Genomic DNA, 15,085 nt, shown 5'->3' on the forward strand with positions numbered 1-15,085 from the left:
GCCAGTAGCACAGGTATAGAACTTCAGAGATTTTAGGTTCTGCCCCTCACCCCAACCTATTTGTGCCCTTGGTAATGTTGAAGCACCTTCTTCCATATTTCGGAAGGAGAAAGATATAAAATCTTGTCCTCAAGGCCCCTTCTCATTGTTCCCTGTCCCCACTGATCTCAAGAGTGAGGCATCAACAGAGGCCTCATATAAAAACCCAGCTGAGGGCTAGAAGATAGCTCAGCCAGTTAGATGCCTGCTGCGTAAGTTCGATGCCCAATGTTCAGCAGCCCCATAGCCCACCTAACAGTGCAGGTCTAATGATGCAAATACCAAGAGATAAGGGAGTGAGGCAGGGGAGTCGTTGAAATCTTGCAAGTTGCCTGACCTGACACCATTGACACCATATATAGCAGTCTCTCTCTGTCTCTGTCTCTGTCTCTGTCTCTGTCTCTGTCTCTCTCTCTCTCTCTCTCAGAGAGAGAGAGAGAGAGAGACAGACAGACAGACAGACACACACACACAGACAGACAGTCAGAACAGACACACACACACACACACACACACACACACGCAAACCTAACCAGTTATTATTACCAAAAGAACACTGATTTTTCCCAAGTCTTTCCTTTAGAAACCGTAGACAACTTCACACTGGACACACATCTAGTGTGCCTACACAGAGGTTGTCATCCCAATTGGAAAGTATTTTAGCACTGATTTTGCATATTTAAGTTACTCACACAAAATATATATGCTTCTATGAGTCTGTGAGTGCATGGGGAGACAGAGACAGAGAGACAGAGAGACAGAGGCAGAGAAACAAAGAGAGGGGCAAAGATACTGGTGGAGGGAGACAGAGATTTTCACAGACTACCTAGTCTAGACATCTTTTAATTCCTTCAGTAATTGTATGTTTGTCTGGGTATTTCTGTGTATTTGAGCCAGGTTTGGTAACAACTTTAACAGAAAATTGTCCACCTGAACTTTCAAATGTATGGCCTGAGGTTATTTAAAAATATGTTTGATGTTGTGTCTCTAGTTCTATCCCCTTGGTTGTAATCTGTTTGTGCTTTAATTTTTCCATATTGAATCCTTGTTTCTGATTCATGAATTTCTGTTTAAACTATCCTTCCTCCTCCCTTTCTCTCTCTATGTTTACTCTAGAATTTCTGCCACTTCCTTAAATTATACACTTATGCCATAAAAGAAAAATACTTTCTATTCTAATTGCAATGGCTACTTCCAATCAGCCAGTTGCATAGCCAATCAGCACCCTGGGGAAGCTTCAGTCACAGGTCTGTTGGGCAAGAACACAGCATGCCAGCAGGACAAGACCAGCAAGTCTTTCCATGGGACTCCTTGGGTCCAAGGACTGTTCTCTGGTATCCTTTTGGCTTACAGAGAGAATTAGTTGAATTATGGTCAGCAGCAAACTGGGGCATTTCCCAGGCCCTAGACCTAGGCCCTCTGGCTCTCTGATGTCTTAACTGGAAATCCAAGTGAGAAGTTTAACCATTCATTCAACATCTCTGGTATTACACTATCTTTGACGTTCAATATCAGTTTCTTCATTTGTTGGCTGGAAATGTGACCTTTCTTTTGACCATGTAGATCAATCTTTGGAAGAATGCAGGGATTTTGTTTGCTTAGTTGGTTTTGAAGTGTGTATGTATGTGTGTATGGATATTTGGAAGTGTAATATGTGTATGTATATTTGTATATGTGTCTGTGCATGTGTGTTGTGTTTTTGTGTGCATTTGCATATGTGTTTGCATACGTATGGTATTTTATTTAAAATAAAATCACCTTTCAAGACTGGCCCTGCTTATGATGGAGCCTGCCGAATCTGATTAAGGTTTGAATGTCTCTGTTTGCCTGACTCATTTTGTCACCAAATATTACTGAAATAAGCTCCAAAATATGCTTCCCCTGAGATGGAAATTTTAGCCCTCTGGTCACATCAGTGTACATAGCTATAGAAAACAGCACAGGACAGCAATCACATTCAGAACCTTGAAACCTTATTTTCTGGAACAGCTAAAGAAACTAGGCAATCATTTAGGGTGGGGAGAAAAATTACTCATTAGTACATAAAGACAGTGCATGCTTTTATGGGAGGATTTCTCTCTTCTGGTTTAATGTATCTGCTTACCATAAATCTCTTCAGATTTTCTCTTTATTCTTGCATCTGTTTTTATCTGGTTCCTTTTTCAGAGTTTATCCATTTCATCTAGACTTCTTCATCTGTAGCATGACCTCATTCACAGCGTCCCTTAATCCTTCTGCTTTCTAAGGGCCCACTGCTGGTTTGCTCAAAGTGCCCTCCACAGCAGGTTACCTACTGTTTGATCAGGACCGTTGGATATTTGTGAAGAATCAATATTGGACTTCATAGATTTCACAATTTTTTTCTTTTTCTTTCACTAGTCTCCTCTTCCTATCTGTTGTGCTTAATTTTTATTTAATTTATCTTATTTATTTACTTACTTATTTTTAGATTAAGATGTAAGTTAAAGTTATACTATTTGAGATCCCCACTCTTTTCAAAGGTGGATGCTGTAACTCTCTTTAGCAACACTCAAGAAACCACGGCATAAGGACCTCTGAAAGCCAACTCCTCAAAACAAGAGCACTAGAAAGAATGCCATTTTTTTTTTGTCAAAAATCTGTAAATTAACTATGTAAAGAAGTATAAATGTTAGTGTTATTGTTCCCATATATGCAAGCAAGACTAAATTTTGACAGGAATCACGTTGAATCAGCAGCATTTGAGGAGAATTTCTATCTCAGCACACTGAGCTCTCTAGTCCACAAATATGGATGCCCTCCTTGCTCTTTGAGGTCATCCTTACTTTCCTTCAACAAGGCTTTGTGTTTGTCAGTGTACAAGTCTTATAGGCTCCTTTTAAAATGTACTCTGAAGGACTTTCTCCTGTTTAACTCTATGTAAATCATTACTGTCTAAATTTATTTTTTAAAATTTATCTAATTACGTGAGAGGTCAGAGGACAACTTGCATGAGTAAGTCTTTTCTTCCACCATGCTAGTTCTGGAGATCAGACTCAGGTGCTGGGGCTGAGTGACAAGCAGCCTTTACCAGGAAGCCATCTAACTGAGCCCATCTTAATTTAATTTTAAATCACTCATGGTGAGTGTACAGAAATTATAATTTTTACATGTCCGCTGCATATACTGCTCCTTTCTAAACTAGATTATTAGCCTTAAATATTTTCTTGGACATTCTTTATAATTTTCTATCTACAAATTCATGTCATCTAGAGACAGATGGGCTCTAGTTCTTCCTTTGAGTCTGGCTTCCTTACATCCTCTGCCTCCCTGGTTTCCCTCGGCAGAACATTCAGCACAGGAAGCACACACACATTCTTGTCTTGGTGCTTATTTTACAAGGAACCATTTTTGCCATTCACCCTAGTTTTATGTTAGCCTTGAGATCTTCACACACAGAGAAGCCACTCACCATCCCTCAGGATGGGAAGCCCAGAATTCCTATATGAGCTACCAATTAATTCCATGTTTGGGTTTTTAATCCAAGATAACTGGAAATATGCACACACACACACACACACACACACACACACACACACACACACACCATGGAAGTAGCATTTATTGTAGCTCAAATTGGAAGCATCTCAAATATCTATGAACTAAATAAAAAGGCAGAATGTGGCTTCTCCATTCAATGCAAGTCAGCCTCAAAAGCAACCAAGTGCTGATCGCTGCTACAACAGGGGCAGACCTTGCAAGATACGTTTTGCATGGTAAAAACTTGAGTGAAATGTCCAAAGTAAGCAACCACACACATGTAAAAATTAGGTTGGTGTTTATGAGGAAATGAAAGACAGAAGACAACCAGGGTGATAGCTAATATAAGATTTCTCTTTGGAAGACCAAAAATGTTCAGAAATTATCAGTGATGGTTGTGGAGCTTGATATTATAAAATCCAGTGGATGGTATACTCTAAGGGGTGAGTTATATGATATAAAAACTTTACCTCTGTTACTTACTTATTCTAATAAAATTTATTTCTACTTTTAATTGTGTACGTGCATGCGCACTTGCTTACACACGAGAGAAGATCACCTGCAATTAGAGTTACAGGCAGTTGTTAATTTCTTGGCTTGTATGCTGGGAACTGAACCCAAGTTCTCTGCAAGAGCAGCAAGCAATTTCAACACTGAGCCATCTCTCCAGCTCCCGTGTGTTTGTGAGTGTGTAAGCACTTTGACTTTAAAGACCTATTTTTATACCCCCAGACAGAGTTATTAAATTAACAGGCTAGCAAGCCAAGGATGGATAAGGTTTTGCACAGAACCTTACCAACCTGAGACAAAAGTGAATTGCTTTTGATAATGCATATTCCATGATGGGTAAGGAAGGCACTCTTGTCAGAATGACCTAAGACAGGTTCAGTCTTGTTAATGAAATAAAAAGGGGGGAGAGGTGGAGAGTCTTTGGGGCTGCTTGGCAAGAATCTGACATGAACCAAGGACAAAGAAATGGGCTGCTTTGGTAAGAATATGACATTGGCCAAGGACAAGGAAGTGGGCTTCAGGTAGGAATCTGACATTAGGCTAAAACAAAGAAGTAATTTCAGGCAGGAATCTGACATTAGGCTAGAACAAAGAAGTAATTTCAGGCAGGAATCTGACATTAGGCTAGAACAAAGAAGTGATTTCAGGCAGGAATCTAAATCTTAGGCTAGAACAAAGAAGTAGGCTTCAGACATGAAAATGACTTTGGGCTAGGACAGGGAAGTTGGCTCAGATATTTTGGTCATTCTGATAAGCCCTTAGAAACAGTGATCACAGGAGTGTTCACAGACTTTTGTTTAATGCCTTGCTTGTTCTTTGACTATTTATGTTTATTGTCTTGCTTGTTCCTTGACTATTTGCATCTATTGTACTGCTAGTCCCTCAACCTAGAACTGTCCTTAATACTTGCTTTTAATTAAAATGGAATAAAAGCAAAAAGGAGGAGGGGTGGGATGGGGTTCTAGGGAGGGGAAATGGGGAAAGGGGATAACATCTGAAATGTAAATAAATAAAATATCTTATTTTTTAAAAAAGGATGTATTTTTATTCTCATCTAATTTTTTTCTAATTTTTAGTTAGACTTCTGTTTGACCTAAGAGTTATTTAGAAAGATTGTTTAACGTCAGGAAAATATTTTGTGCTGTTTAAATCCTTTTAAGGTTATCAGTGCTATGTTTTATGAGTCCAGCACATAGCTCGTCCCAGATAACGCTCTCTGCATACTTGGAAAGAATGTGTACCCTGCTGCTGTTGAACAGGATGCATCAAAAGATGTCAGCTGGTCAGCTGAGTTGGTGCTGTTGTCCAGTACATTCTTCCCAGCTGTCTGTCTGTCCTTTCCATGTTAAGGTAACATGGTCTCTAAGTATGACTGTTGAATCATCTCTGTCTCACTTCAATTCTGTCAACTTTAGTGTCTTACAGTTTAGGGATCTGTCCTTGAGTGTTTTACATTTAATGCTTTATGACGTTATCTCCACCATGGATCTCTCAACTGAGGCTATACATTATCCCTGTTGTTTCTCTTCTTTATCCCATTGTCTATTTTGTCTGAAATCAATATAGCTAGACCCAGCTTCCTTGGATTTAGTTTTCATGTGGAATAACCATTTTTATTTTTTCAATCTTTTTTGATCTCAAATGTATCTTATAAACTCACACTTACTGGGATCCTGTTTTTGATGTGGCATAACAGTCTCTACCCCTTGGTTACATCAATTTACCTTCAACCTGGTTATACAGACTTTGGGGCTCTCATCTGCCATGGTTTTTCTTTTCTGTCATTTTAATTCCTCCTGTATTACCTTTTTTTGTATCAACTAGATATATTTTGTAGTGTTCTTTTGTATCAAATAGATATGTTTTGTAGTTTAATGTTTTTTTTATTGACTTTTAAGACACTTTTAAATTTTCTGTCTTAGGTGTTACTGTCAGGATTACAGTATGCATTTTGGGGGGGTGGACCAAAGATGAGCCTCAGGTGTCCTTCCTTGGGTAGCATCCAGCTTGTTTTTGGAGATGGTCCTTCACTGACCTGATGCTATCCAAATGGGCTAGCCTGATTGGAGAGGCAGCTCTGTCCCTGCCTCCACAGCACTGGGCTTATAGGCACTCACCACCACACCTAGCATAGCACTTTTTAGCTTAGGTTCTGGAGATCAAATTCTGGTCCTCATGTTTGTGCAGCAAGCACTTGGCTGACTGAGCCATGCCATGACCCCACCCATAGAACAGGACTTGGTTTATCTCATTCTCCTCCAGGTCACTCCTAATAAAATGCAAAACAAGGTTGAAAGTTCACTCAAGTATAGCTCTACATCACTTTCTCTTTTTTGCTCTATTATGTAAACACATATAAAACATTTTATATACTTTATATACATTACATTTTATGTCTTATATGTCTCATATATGCAGATATAAAATCCTTATATACACCCAGCAATTCAGAGTTTTAAATATTGTTTTATGTAATTATCCTTTAAATCTAATAAGAAAATAAGGGAAACACAAAATACAGTTTCTGTATTTATCGATCAATATAGTTACCTTTTCCAGGGAATTTTGTTTTTTTAATTTCTTCTTCTGGGTTCAAGTCCCTCACCCTCTGGTGCCTTTTTCTTTCAACCTAAAAGACTTTCTTCGACATTTCTTGTGAAGTAGACCTGCCAGCAATGAACTCTCTCATTATGTGTTCATTCAGGAAAGGATTTAACTCACCTTCTTATTTAAAAGAGAGCTTGTTGAATATAATATGCTTGCTTGATTTTTTTTCCTAGTAATTTTACTATGTCATAAGCTGTGTGGTCTCCAGTGTTTGTGATGGAAATTTGTCCATAGCGATATTGTTCTTGAATATGTGAGATGTCATTCTCTTGCTGCTTCTCATTCTTCTGTCTTCCATACTTGGTTATCTCCAGAAGTCTCTCTTTTCTTATACTCCTTGTTGGCTGAGTTTCTAGGAATTGCTGCTGTTGTCTTAAGATTTTAATTTTATTTTTTAATAACAAGGTTGATGTGGTTTGTGTAAAGCTCAGCTGGAGCTACAGGCAACAGAGAGGCACCCAACACGTGTCCCCTGCAAGAACAGTGCATATTCTTTCATTAAGTCCCCTCCCCAGCTCATTTTATTTTATTTTATTTTATTTTATTTTATTTTATTTTATTTTACTTTGAGGCAGGGTCTCATGTAGTCCAGGCCTGAACTTGCTATAAATCTAAAAAAAAAAAATAAAAAAATAAAAAAAAAAAATGGAATGAGCTCCTGACTCTCACATCTCTAGCTCCAAAGCACTTGGTTTCTAGGGATGTGCCACCATGACCAGCTTTCTTGTATACTACAATTAATCTTATCATTTTGAGATCTCACAACCATCAGTTCTTCCTGTATTTGTCTGCTTCCTCCTCTTGCCTCTGCTCCTGAGACTCACACTGTGTTAGAAGCCCTCACAGTGGCCCAGGAGTCTCTGAGTTGTGCTAATTTTATTCTTGCCATTGTCTTTCCCTTCTCCTCTTGAGTTTTAACATTCCTATGGCTCTGTTTCCAGTTTGCAGAGTCCCTCCCTGGCTGTTTCTCCAACCTGCAGCTGAGGGGACTCCAGCAAATTTTTCATTTCCCTTGCTGTGCTTTTCAACTCCACAGCTTCGGTCTGATTCCCTGACACTCTCCATTTGATATGTCATCACCACACTGGCCTCTGATTCTTTAAACATGGATCCTCTTAGTTCTTCGAACATGTTTATTATATCTGCTTTGAAGTCTTTGTCGGCTGATTCCTAAATCTGGATTTCTTCAAAGACAGCTTGTTTGGGCTGCTTTCTTTTTTTGCTGTGTATGAATCATGCTTTTCTGTTTCTTTGCATGTCATTTATACTTTTCATTGTTGTTGAAAATTGAACATATCAGTTAATACGTTAGAGCAAAGCTGAAGTCTCTCTCTCTCTCTCTCTCTCTCTCTCTCTCTCTCTCTCTCTCTGGCTTTCACAAGGCTGCTGATGCTTTGGTCCATAGTTGGTTACCCGGTCACTTCCTTGCCTAATCCTTGGGTCAGGGCTGATCTCCTGCTAGTGTTAAGTTGCTGATATATCTGCTCCTTTGTTTTTAATCCTCTTTTTAAAAAGACTTTCTTTTCAATTACCTGTCTATGAGTGTGTCTTGGAAATGCGCATGTGACTGTAGGTATCTGAGGAAGTCAGAAGAGGACAATGCATCACAGGGTCATTGTGAACCACTCGACTCAGTTACTGGAAAGCAAGCAATAGCAGTAAGTGCCGTACTCTCCACTCTGCTTGCTCCTTCTTGAGTTCCTTCACACACTTCCCTCAATGATGGACCCGAAAACGGGCGTCAAATAAACCCTTTCCTCCCTAAGCTCTTTTTCATCATGGTGTTTATCACAGTAACAGGAAAGCACACCAGGGCACTTGCCTAAACAGGACTCCACTTGGGAGAATGATTGACAGGCTTCCCATTCTCTAACTCCAGACCATCCGTCAACTCTACTCTGTACCTAATGTAGTGTTCACAATACTAGAAGGTAGTAAGGCGGCCAGTGTGACGGTAGGCGACCAGGTTTTAAAGACTGTAAGAGCTTGCCTAGCTGAAGCCATGACTCACATAGCTCAAACTGAAGCAAGCACTGGTAGAGCTACTAATCCATATCTGAAGACTCCTGATGCTTCAGGGCTCTGGAGATGCCAACTTGAAGTGTCTGTATATACTGACAAGCGATGTCAGAGATAGACGCTGTTGCCTGGTTAGTTCTGATAATTCTTTCTTTTGAGCAGACATGGTGTGGATTTAGTTGTCATTGTATATAACCTATGCTCCAAGTACCAAGCAGTGTGCTCCTGTATTTTTTAAATTGTTTGTGCACGTCTGTCTGTGTGTGTGTGTGTGTGTGTGTGTGTGTGTGTAGACCAATGGTCAACTATGGGTCTTCCTCTATCACTTTTCACTTTACGTTCTGAAACAAGGTCTCTCACTGACACTTGAGCCCGCCATTTTGGCTAGACTGGCTAAACAGTAAACCCTGGGACTCTGGTTGTCTCCATCCCGCTAGTGCTGGAATTAGGGCTTTTGTGTTGGTTGTACTAAAACCAGGTCTGTGTGCTGTGAGACAAGCACTTTACCCACTTAGCCATCTTCCCAGCCCCTATAATTCCAACTTAATCCTCATAGCAATACCAGAAAAGAAAAGGGGTGTCTGGTCATGCTCCCTCCAAGACCGTAGAAGCTAGGCTTCTGTTTTAAATGGTAGAGGCAGGATCCAAAGACAGACTTTTGGACTCAAAAGCTTGCTGTTGGACCAGTTCAATGCTCTCCTGAAGTTTAAATGAAACCCAAATAAAAATTAACTGGAAGAGCGCTGAGAAAACTTATGGTAAAAAAAATTTAGATGTAAACCAATGGAGAAAACTAGGGTGGGAGAGGACTCTGTTTAGAAAATAGCAAAGATGGCAACTTTAAATAGATAATATGATATCCGTGTTCGATAAGTGCTAGAGTCCCACCCCCAAAGGGAGGAAAAGGAAAAACAAGACACTAGGAAGAGCCTTTTCACTTAGCCTTGCTTCTTTCAAAGATGGCTGAGAGTAAAGTTTCAGACCACTTCAATGACTGTTTTAAGTCACCCTACAAGTTGGCTTACACAAAGGCTGAAAGGGGCTCCTAAGAGTGACCCACAGGGACCCCATCCAACCTGTATCTGAGCCTCACATGCCGAAATTCGCATGCTTCCACACTGCCTTTTGATCCCAGTGACCAATTAAAGCAAGGTTCCTGAGGTAGGATGGAGCCTATGTTTAGAAGTCAGCAAGTGTGGTGTGGGTTCTACACCACAGACGTGTGAAAATCCCCTAGTGGCTCCTGATACCTCCCTAACAAATCACTGCAAAAGTCTCCAACTTGGTTTAACACTTTGAGGTGAGGCACGGCTTCCAGAAAGTGACTGAAAAGACAGCTTTGCCTTGGCCACCTCTCCTTAAACAGGTGTGCACATCACATAGAGGAAGTATCGCTTTCATAGAGGAAGCTACACCAGAAAAGGACAAACCCACTTCAAGGAAATCTACTTCACAGGATCTAGGTGAATGCGTGGCTTAGATGGTGGGGAGGTTTGATGGTTACAAAGAGAGGAAAAGCTGGCCAGAGGGAGGCTAGTTCACACCCAGAGAAGATAGGCCAGCAGCCTAAAACATCTACCAGTCCTTTAGTCCCGACTTCAGACAGGTCTCTCATAATTTATCCTTTGGGTCAAGAGCTCTATGTGGTGACCTAAATCCTACACAACCATGATCCCCCTAGCCAGCTGGAACCAGAAGCAGATGTTTCTGCGCTCATTTTTTCATATTAACTTCATTTTGCCCGAGATTTCATTAAAAGCCACTTCCAGCGCTGATACGTGCAACGTGAAGTCCTGCAGATGAATTGGTCTGCAGATGATGACAACAGTCATGCCACACTCCATGGATCAAATTGCTCTTTATCCAGCATGCTTGGCCAGAACAGAAAGGCAACTGCTAGGCAAAATGCTCTCGAAGCAACAGCCAGAACGCATTGGTTTGGGTCTTTTTTTTCTTCTCTCCCCTACATAGATTCCCAAAGGGAACTGACATTCAGATTAGACAAATCACTTTTCATAATCCCAAAGACGGCTGCACAATGACTCCAGAATATTAATCAAAGCCTGAGGCAGAGTAAAATGTGAACTGAATTTCTTAATGGAGAGAGACGTGAACTTTCGGTCCTTAGATCTCTGGCTGCGGACGTCTCTAAGGCAATGAAAAACTTAGCTACTCAGTTTATAATATTCTGAGAGATATATCACCAAAGTGACAGAACGTATCATGGCTTCAGTTTCTGTTTAGAGAACTTGGTTTCCGATGTGGTCAAAGGAAAGTCAGGGGCTGCTGGCAGAGAATTTAAGGGTTGTCCATAAAACCCAAAGTCTTATATGTTTGGGGTCATTTAAAGATCCCATGATCCTTTTCACCAGTGCCTGGGGGCCTGTCTGAGTTTCAACCAAACACTAAAGGTTTGGTATTTTTTATTTAGTCCGTAGAATTGCAATGAAGTGAAGTGTTTTGCTTTCTATCTGAGTGCTACCAAGATGAGCCCAAAAGAAACTGGACTAAGAGTGAATGAGATTTAATACAAAAATTGGAAGTCAGCCTACAGTCTGTCTTTCTGTGGAGACCAAAAATCACATTCTGAAGTCATTTCTGTGACACTAATTGTTAGGAATAAAGGACACGAAGAAATGAATGCTGGGTGAGATGGAGATGGGTTTCCTTGCCCTTTGAAAAATGTTTGGTTTGACAAGAGATCCCTAGGTCACTACAGCTGTGCTTCCCAGAACAGAAGTGCACACCAGCAGCTGGGGACACTTTGTCCCACCCGGAGGCCCCCAGGTTCCTTAAGGACTGGTGGGCTCTGAATCTTTCTACTGTGAGCGGCTCTATTCTGATGGGCCTAAAAGCCTTTTATCATTATGACTTGTCCACAACACGCTGCTAATGCAGAGGTGTGAATCAGATGAGAACACCAGGCAGAAACATCGGAAGACAATATTTGAAAAATCAGTGAACGCAGGAAAGGAAAGGGGCTGATGAGAAAAGATTGGAGATGTCCTAATTTCCCAGGAATGTATACATCTCTCAATACACACACACACACACACACACACACAGTATAAAATAAATAAATGTAATAAAAATTTAAATATGGATTCCAACAAATAACTAATAGGGTTTTTTAAATGTGTGTATGTGTCTGTGTGTGTACATGCGTGCATGTGTGTATGTGTATGTCTGTGTGTCTATCTGCATGTGTCTGTGTGTGTCTGTGTACATATATCTATATGTGTCTGTGGGTGTATATGTGTGTTTGTGTGTATATATGTGTATCTGTGTGTCTGTGTGTCTATGTGCATGTGTCTCTGTGTGTGTGCATGTGTCTATGTGTGTATGTATGTGTATATGTGTGTTTGTGTGTATATATGTGTATCTGTGTGTGTATGTATGTGTGTGTGCATGTCTGTATATAGGAGTGAACATAAGTGTGGGAGGACTTGCATGTGATGCATGTATTGATTGGAGGAAAACTTCCAGCCCTGCAGTTCACCAATTCCTCTTGCTCTTGACAAGCTTGGCCAGTGAAGCCCAGGGATTCTCCAGCGTCTGCCTCCTTAACTCTGGCATCACCAACTCAGGACACCACACCCAGTGTCTATGGTTTGAACTCAGGTCCTCCTGCTTGCAAAGCAGTTACTCTACATGCTGAGCCCCAGGGACTTTGAGGACCACTAACAGAGAGCATCTCAACAAAATAACCCTCCTTGGCAAAAAGCAGTACCATCCAAATCCCTTCCCTTCTTCCATATCCATCCCTAAAATGGTCTAGCCTACTCTAGGAAAGAGGAGGGCAGAGTGCAACAGGCAGTTTGGAGGTAATAATGAAGTTTCTTAATAACCATTCAAAAGAAAGCAAACCAAGCATGCTATATGTCCCTGACTCTGGGCTGCCCAGATTAGAGCCACATGGCAAGATGACTCGCATTTTGTCGGGCTGTGAGCTCGCACTGAATCATGAGCTAAACTGCAGCTCCCCCTGCCATGTGCCTCTGCTTCTCTTTGCCTCGGATGGCATTCCTGGTAGTTGGGAGAAGGCAGATTTTTCCCTCCAGTTTTGGAGATCCCCCGAGATTACCAGCAATTACGTAGTAAATCTTGAAGATCTATCTCCCCTCAAACACTGTGTGCTATAGCATACTAGGTTACAAGATGCATAATTAGAGCTCATTCAACTGACAGATTAATGGAGGCGTAGCAAAGGCCAGATAGCAGTAAATTAGGCAGCAACCCCGGGCATCACCCGGGCTCTAAATTGTGCATCCTCCGCTGTGCACTGGCTGCTCTTGCAGGGTCTGAAATGTCTCTGTTTTATGAAGTGTTTGTTTAAGAAAGCTCAGCTTGGACACTTTAGTGCCGGCATGCAACCCTCCGCTGCCCAACTTCAGAGCCACCTGCGTGACACACAGACTCCATCCTCACAGCCTACTATAAGACAACTAGCTAAATGAACTGCTAAGGTCAATGATTTGGTAGGCAAGTTGGAAAAAAAATCCTTTATAGCTAGATTTAAAGAGAGGCTGGAGAGATGACTTGGTAGTTAAGAGTATTTGCTGTTCTAAGCATGGGGACCTGTGTTCAGATCTCAGCACCTACGTAGCAAGCCAGGCACCCTGCAAACATCTGTAAGTCCTGCTTCCTGGGAGCTAGTACCCTCTTCTAGCCTCTACACATGTGCACATGCACATCTACACACTTGTACACCTGCACACACTCATGTGTGTGTATATAAACATTAAGTAATTAATTCACAAGTGCTTGAGTTTTATAAACTCTTACTGGCAGGTACTCTCTCTAGGTATTTTTATGAAATAAGGTTTCACTCTATATAACCCAGACTGACCTGGAACTCACTATACTATGTAATTCAACATGCCCTCTATACCCACAGTAATCTTTCTGCTTCATCCTCTCCAACACTGAAATTATAGGCATGTGTTACTGTGCCCAGCCCTTGCTGGAAATCAGGTGTCCCCGTGGAGAAAAAATATCTGAATGATTAACATATTCTCTCATACAGGAGAGGACAGCTCACCAAGACATACATAACAAATCCAAACAGGCTGTGGGGACTAGACAGATGCAGGTGATGTCACAGGCCTTGACTGACATAGCCTCAGCTTCTGTACACACCATTTCCCTAGAAGTCACCAGACAGAAAGCACGTTTCTGGTATCCCTTTCCTACCTTCCCTTAACAAGTACCCTCCTCAGTGTTTTCCTCTTTAATTTTATCTCTCTTCTGATTTCTACCCTTCTCTTTAAAAATTAGAATATATATTTATTTTAAATACATATATATATATATATATGTATATATATATATATTTAAATGTGTTTATACATGTGTATCTGTGTGTGGGTGTGTGTGCATGAGTGTAGGTACCCATGGCGTCCAGAAGAGGGTGTTAGACTTCAGTGTGCAAGAGATACAGGCAGCTGTGGGCAGCCTGACTTGGTTCCTGGGAACTCCCGGTCTCTGCAAGAGCAGTATGTGCTGTTGACCCCTGAGCCATCTCTCCAGACCAAGCTTCCTGAAACTTTGAGAGTGCTTTCCAATCCCAGGTTTTTAGGCACGAGCTTTCTCCTTGCATTCGTCTCTAGTCTTCCTCAAAATCTCTCAGTGATTTGCTTGCAGACACCCTAAAAGAATATTTGTGCAGCTTTAAGATGACATCTCAATTTCTTGAATCATCACAATGCATTTCAATGTCACAGAGGACCTGCTGCCTAGCAGTCTGTGTACTCGGTTTGCAAACAGACTACACTGTTCAGTTATGGGAAATGTCTGCTGAATAACCTAGACAGCATAGCAGTGACTCTGCCAATCCAGTTAGCCAAGCCAGGCTCACTTTCCTCAGAGATATTGGAGCTTCAGTCTTCAATTCAAATAAGTGTGATGCTATGTGTTCCCCAAGCCAGGGGGAGTGGGGGCCTTGTTTCAGAACTGTTGTTCCTCACGGGCAGATGGATGAGTGAGTAGGTGGGTGGCTAGTTTTCACCCACACATACGCACACATACATCCATTTATTGGGGGTCTCTGTGTCAAGGGGGAAAAAAGGACACTCTGCTCTTTTCCAGAAAAGTCTCTCTCTACAGCTCATTGCTTTCTTCCCCTGAAACTCACCCTTGGGAGAAATGCCTCTCAAAAGATCCCACAGATCGGAGACTTGGGAGATATGCAGATCCCACAGCAATGCCCTACAGTGAGCCTGAGATGAACTGGAGGATATCTTTAAGGACCCCAAGGGACTCTGAGAAGGGCAGTTGTAAAGGAAAGACAGGATAGGAGGTCCAGAGATGTGTTCTAAGGCTGCCGAGCTTGAATGGGTGTGCCAGGAAGCTGAAGATCTAGCAGTCAAGACCTATGATATCTCCTGCGGGAATTTCCAGGTATGTCAGGAGG

The 15,085-nt window shown here is 41.4% G+C and overlaps 1 protein-coding gene across 4 annotated transcripts in view; it reads right to left on the reverse strand.

Annotated features, from left to right (window-relative positions):
* Runx2 (RUNX family transcription factor 2) overlaps positions 1 to 15,085 on the reverse strand; it is a 314,966-nt gene that overhangs the window by 53,247 nt on the left and 246,634 nt on the right. The gene's annotated exons all lie outside the window — the stretch shown is intronic.

Source organism: Arvicanthis niloticus, chromosome 17, assembly GCF_011762505.2.
Source record: "Arvicanthis niloticus isolate mArvNil1 chromosome 17, mArvNil1.pat.X, whole genome shotgun sequence".
NCBI classification, from domain to species: Eukaryota; Metazoa; Chordata; class Mammalia; order Rodentia; family Muridae; genus Arvicanthis; species Arvicanthis niloticus.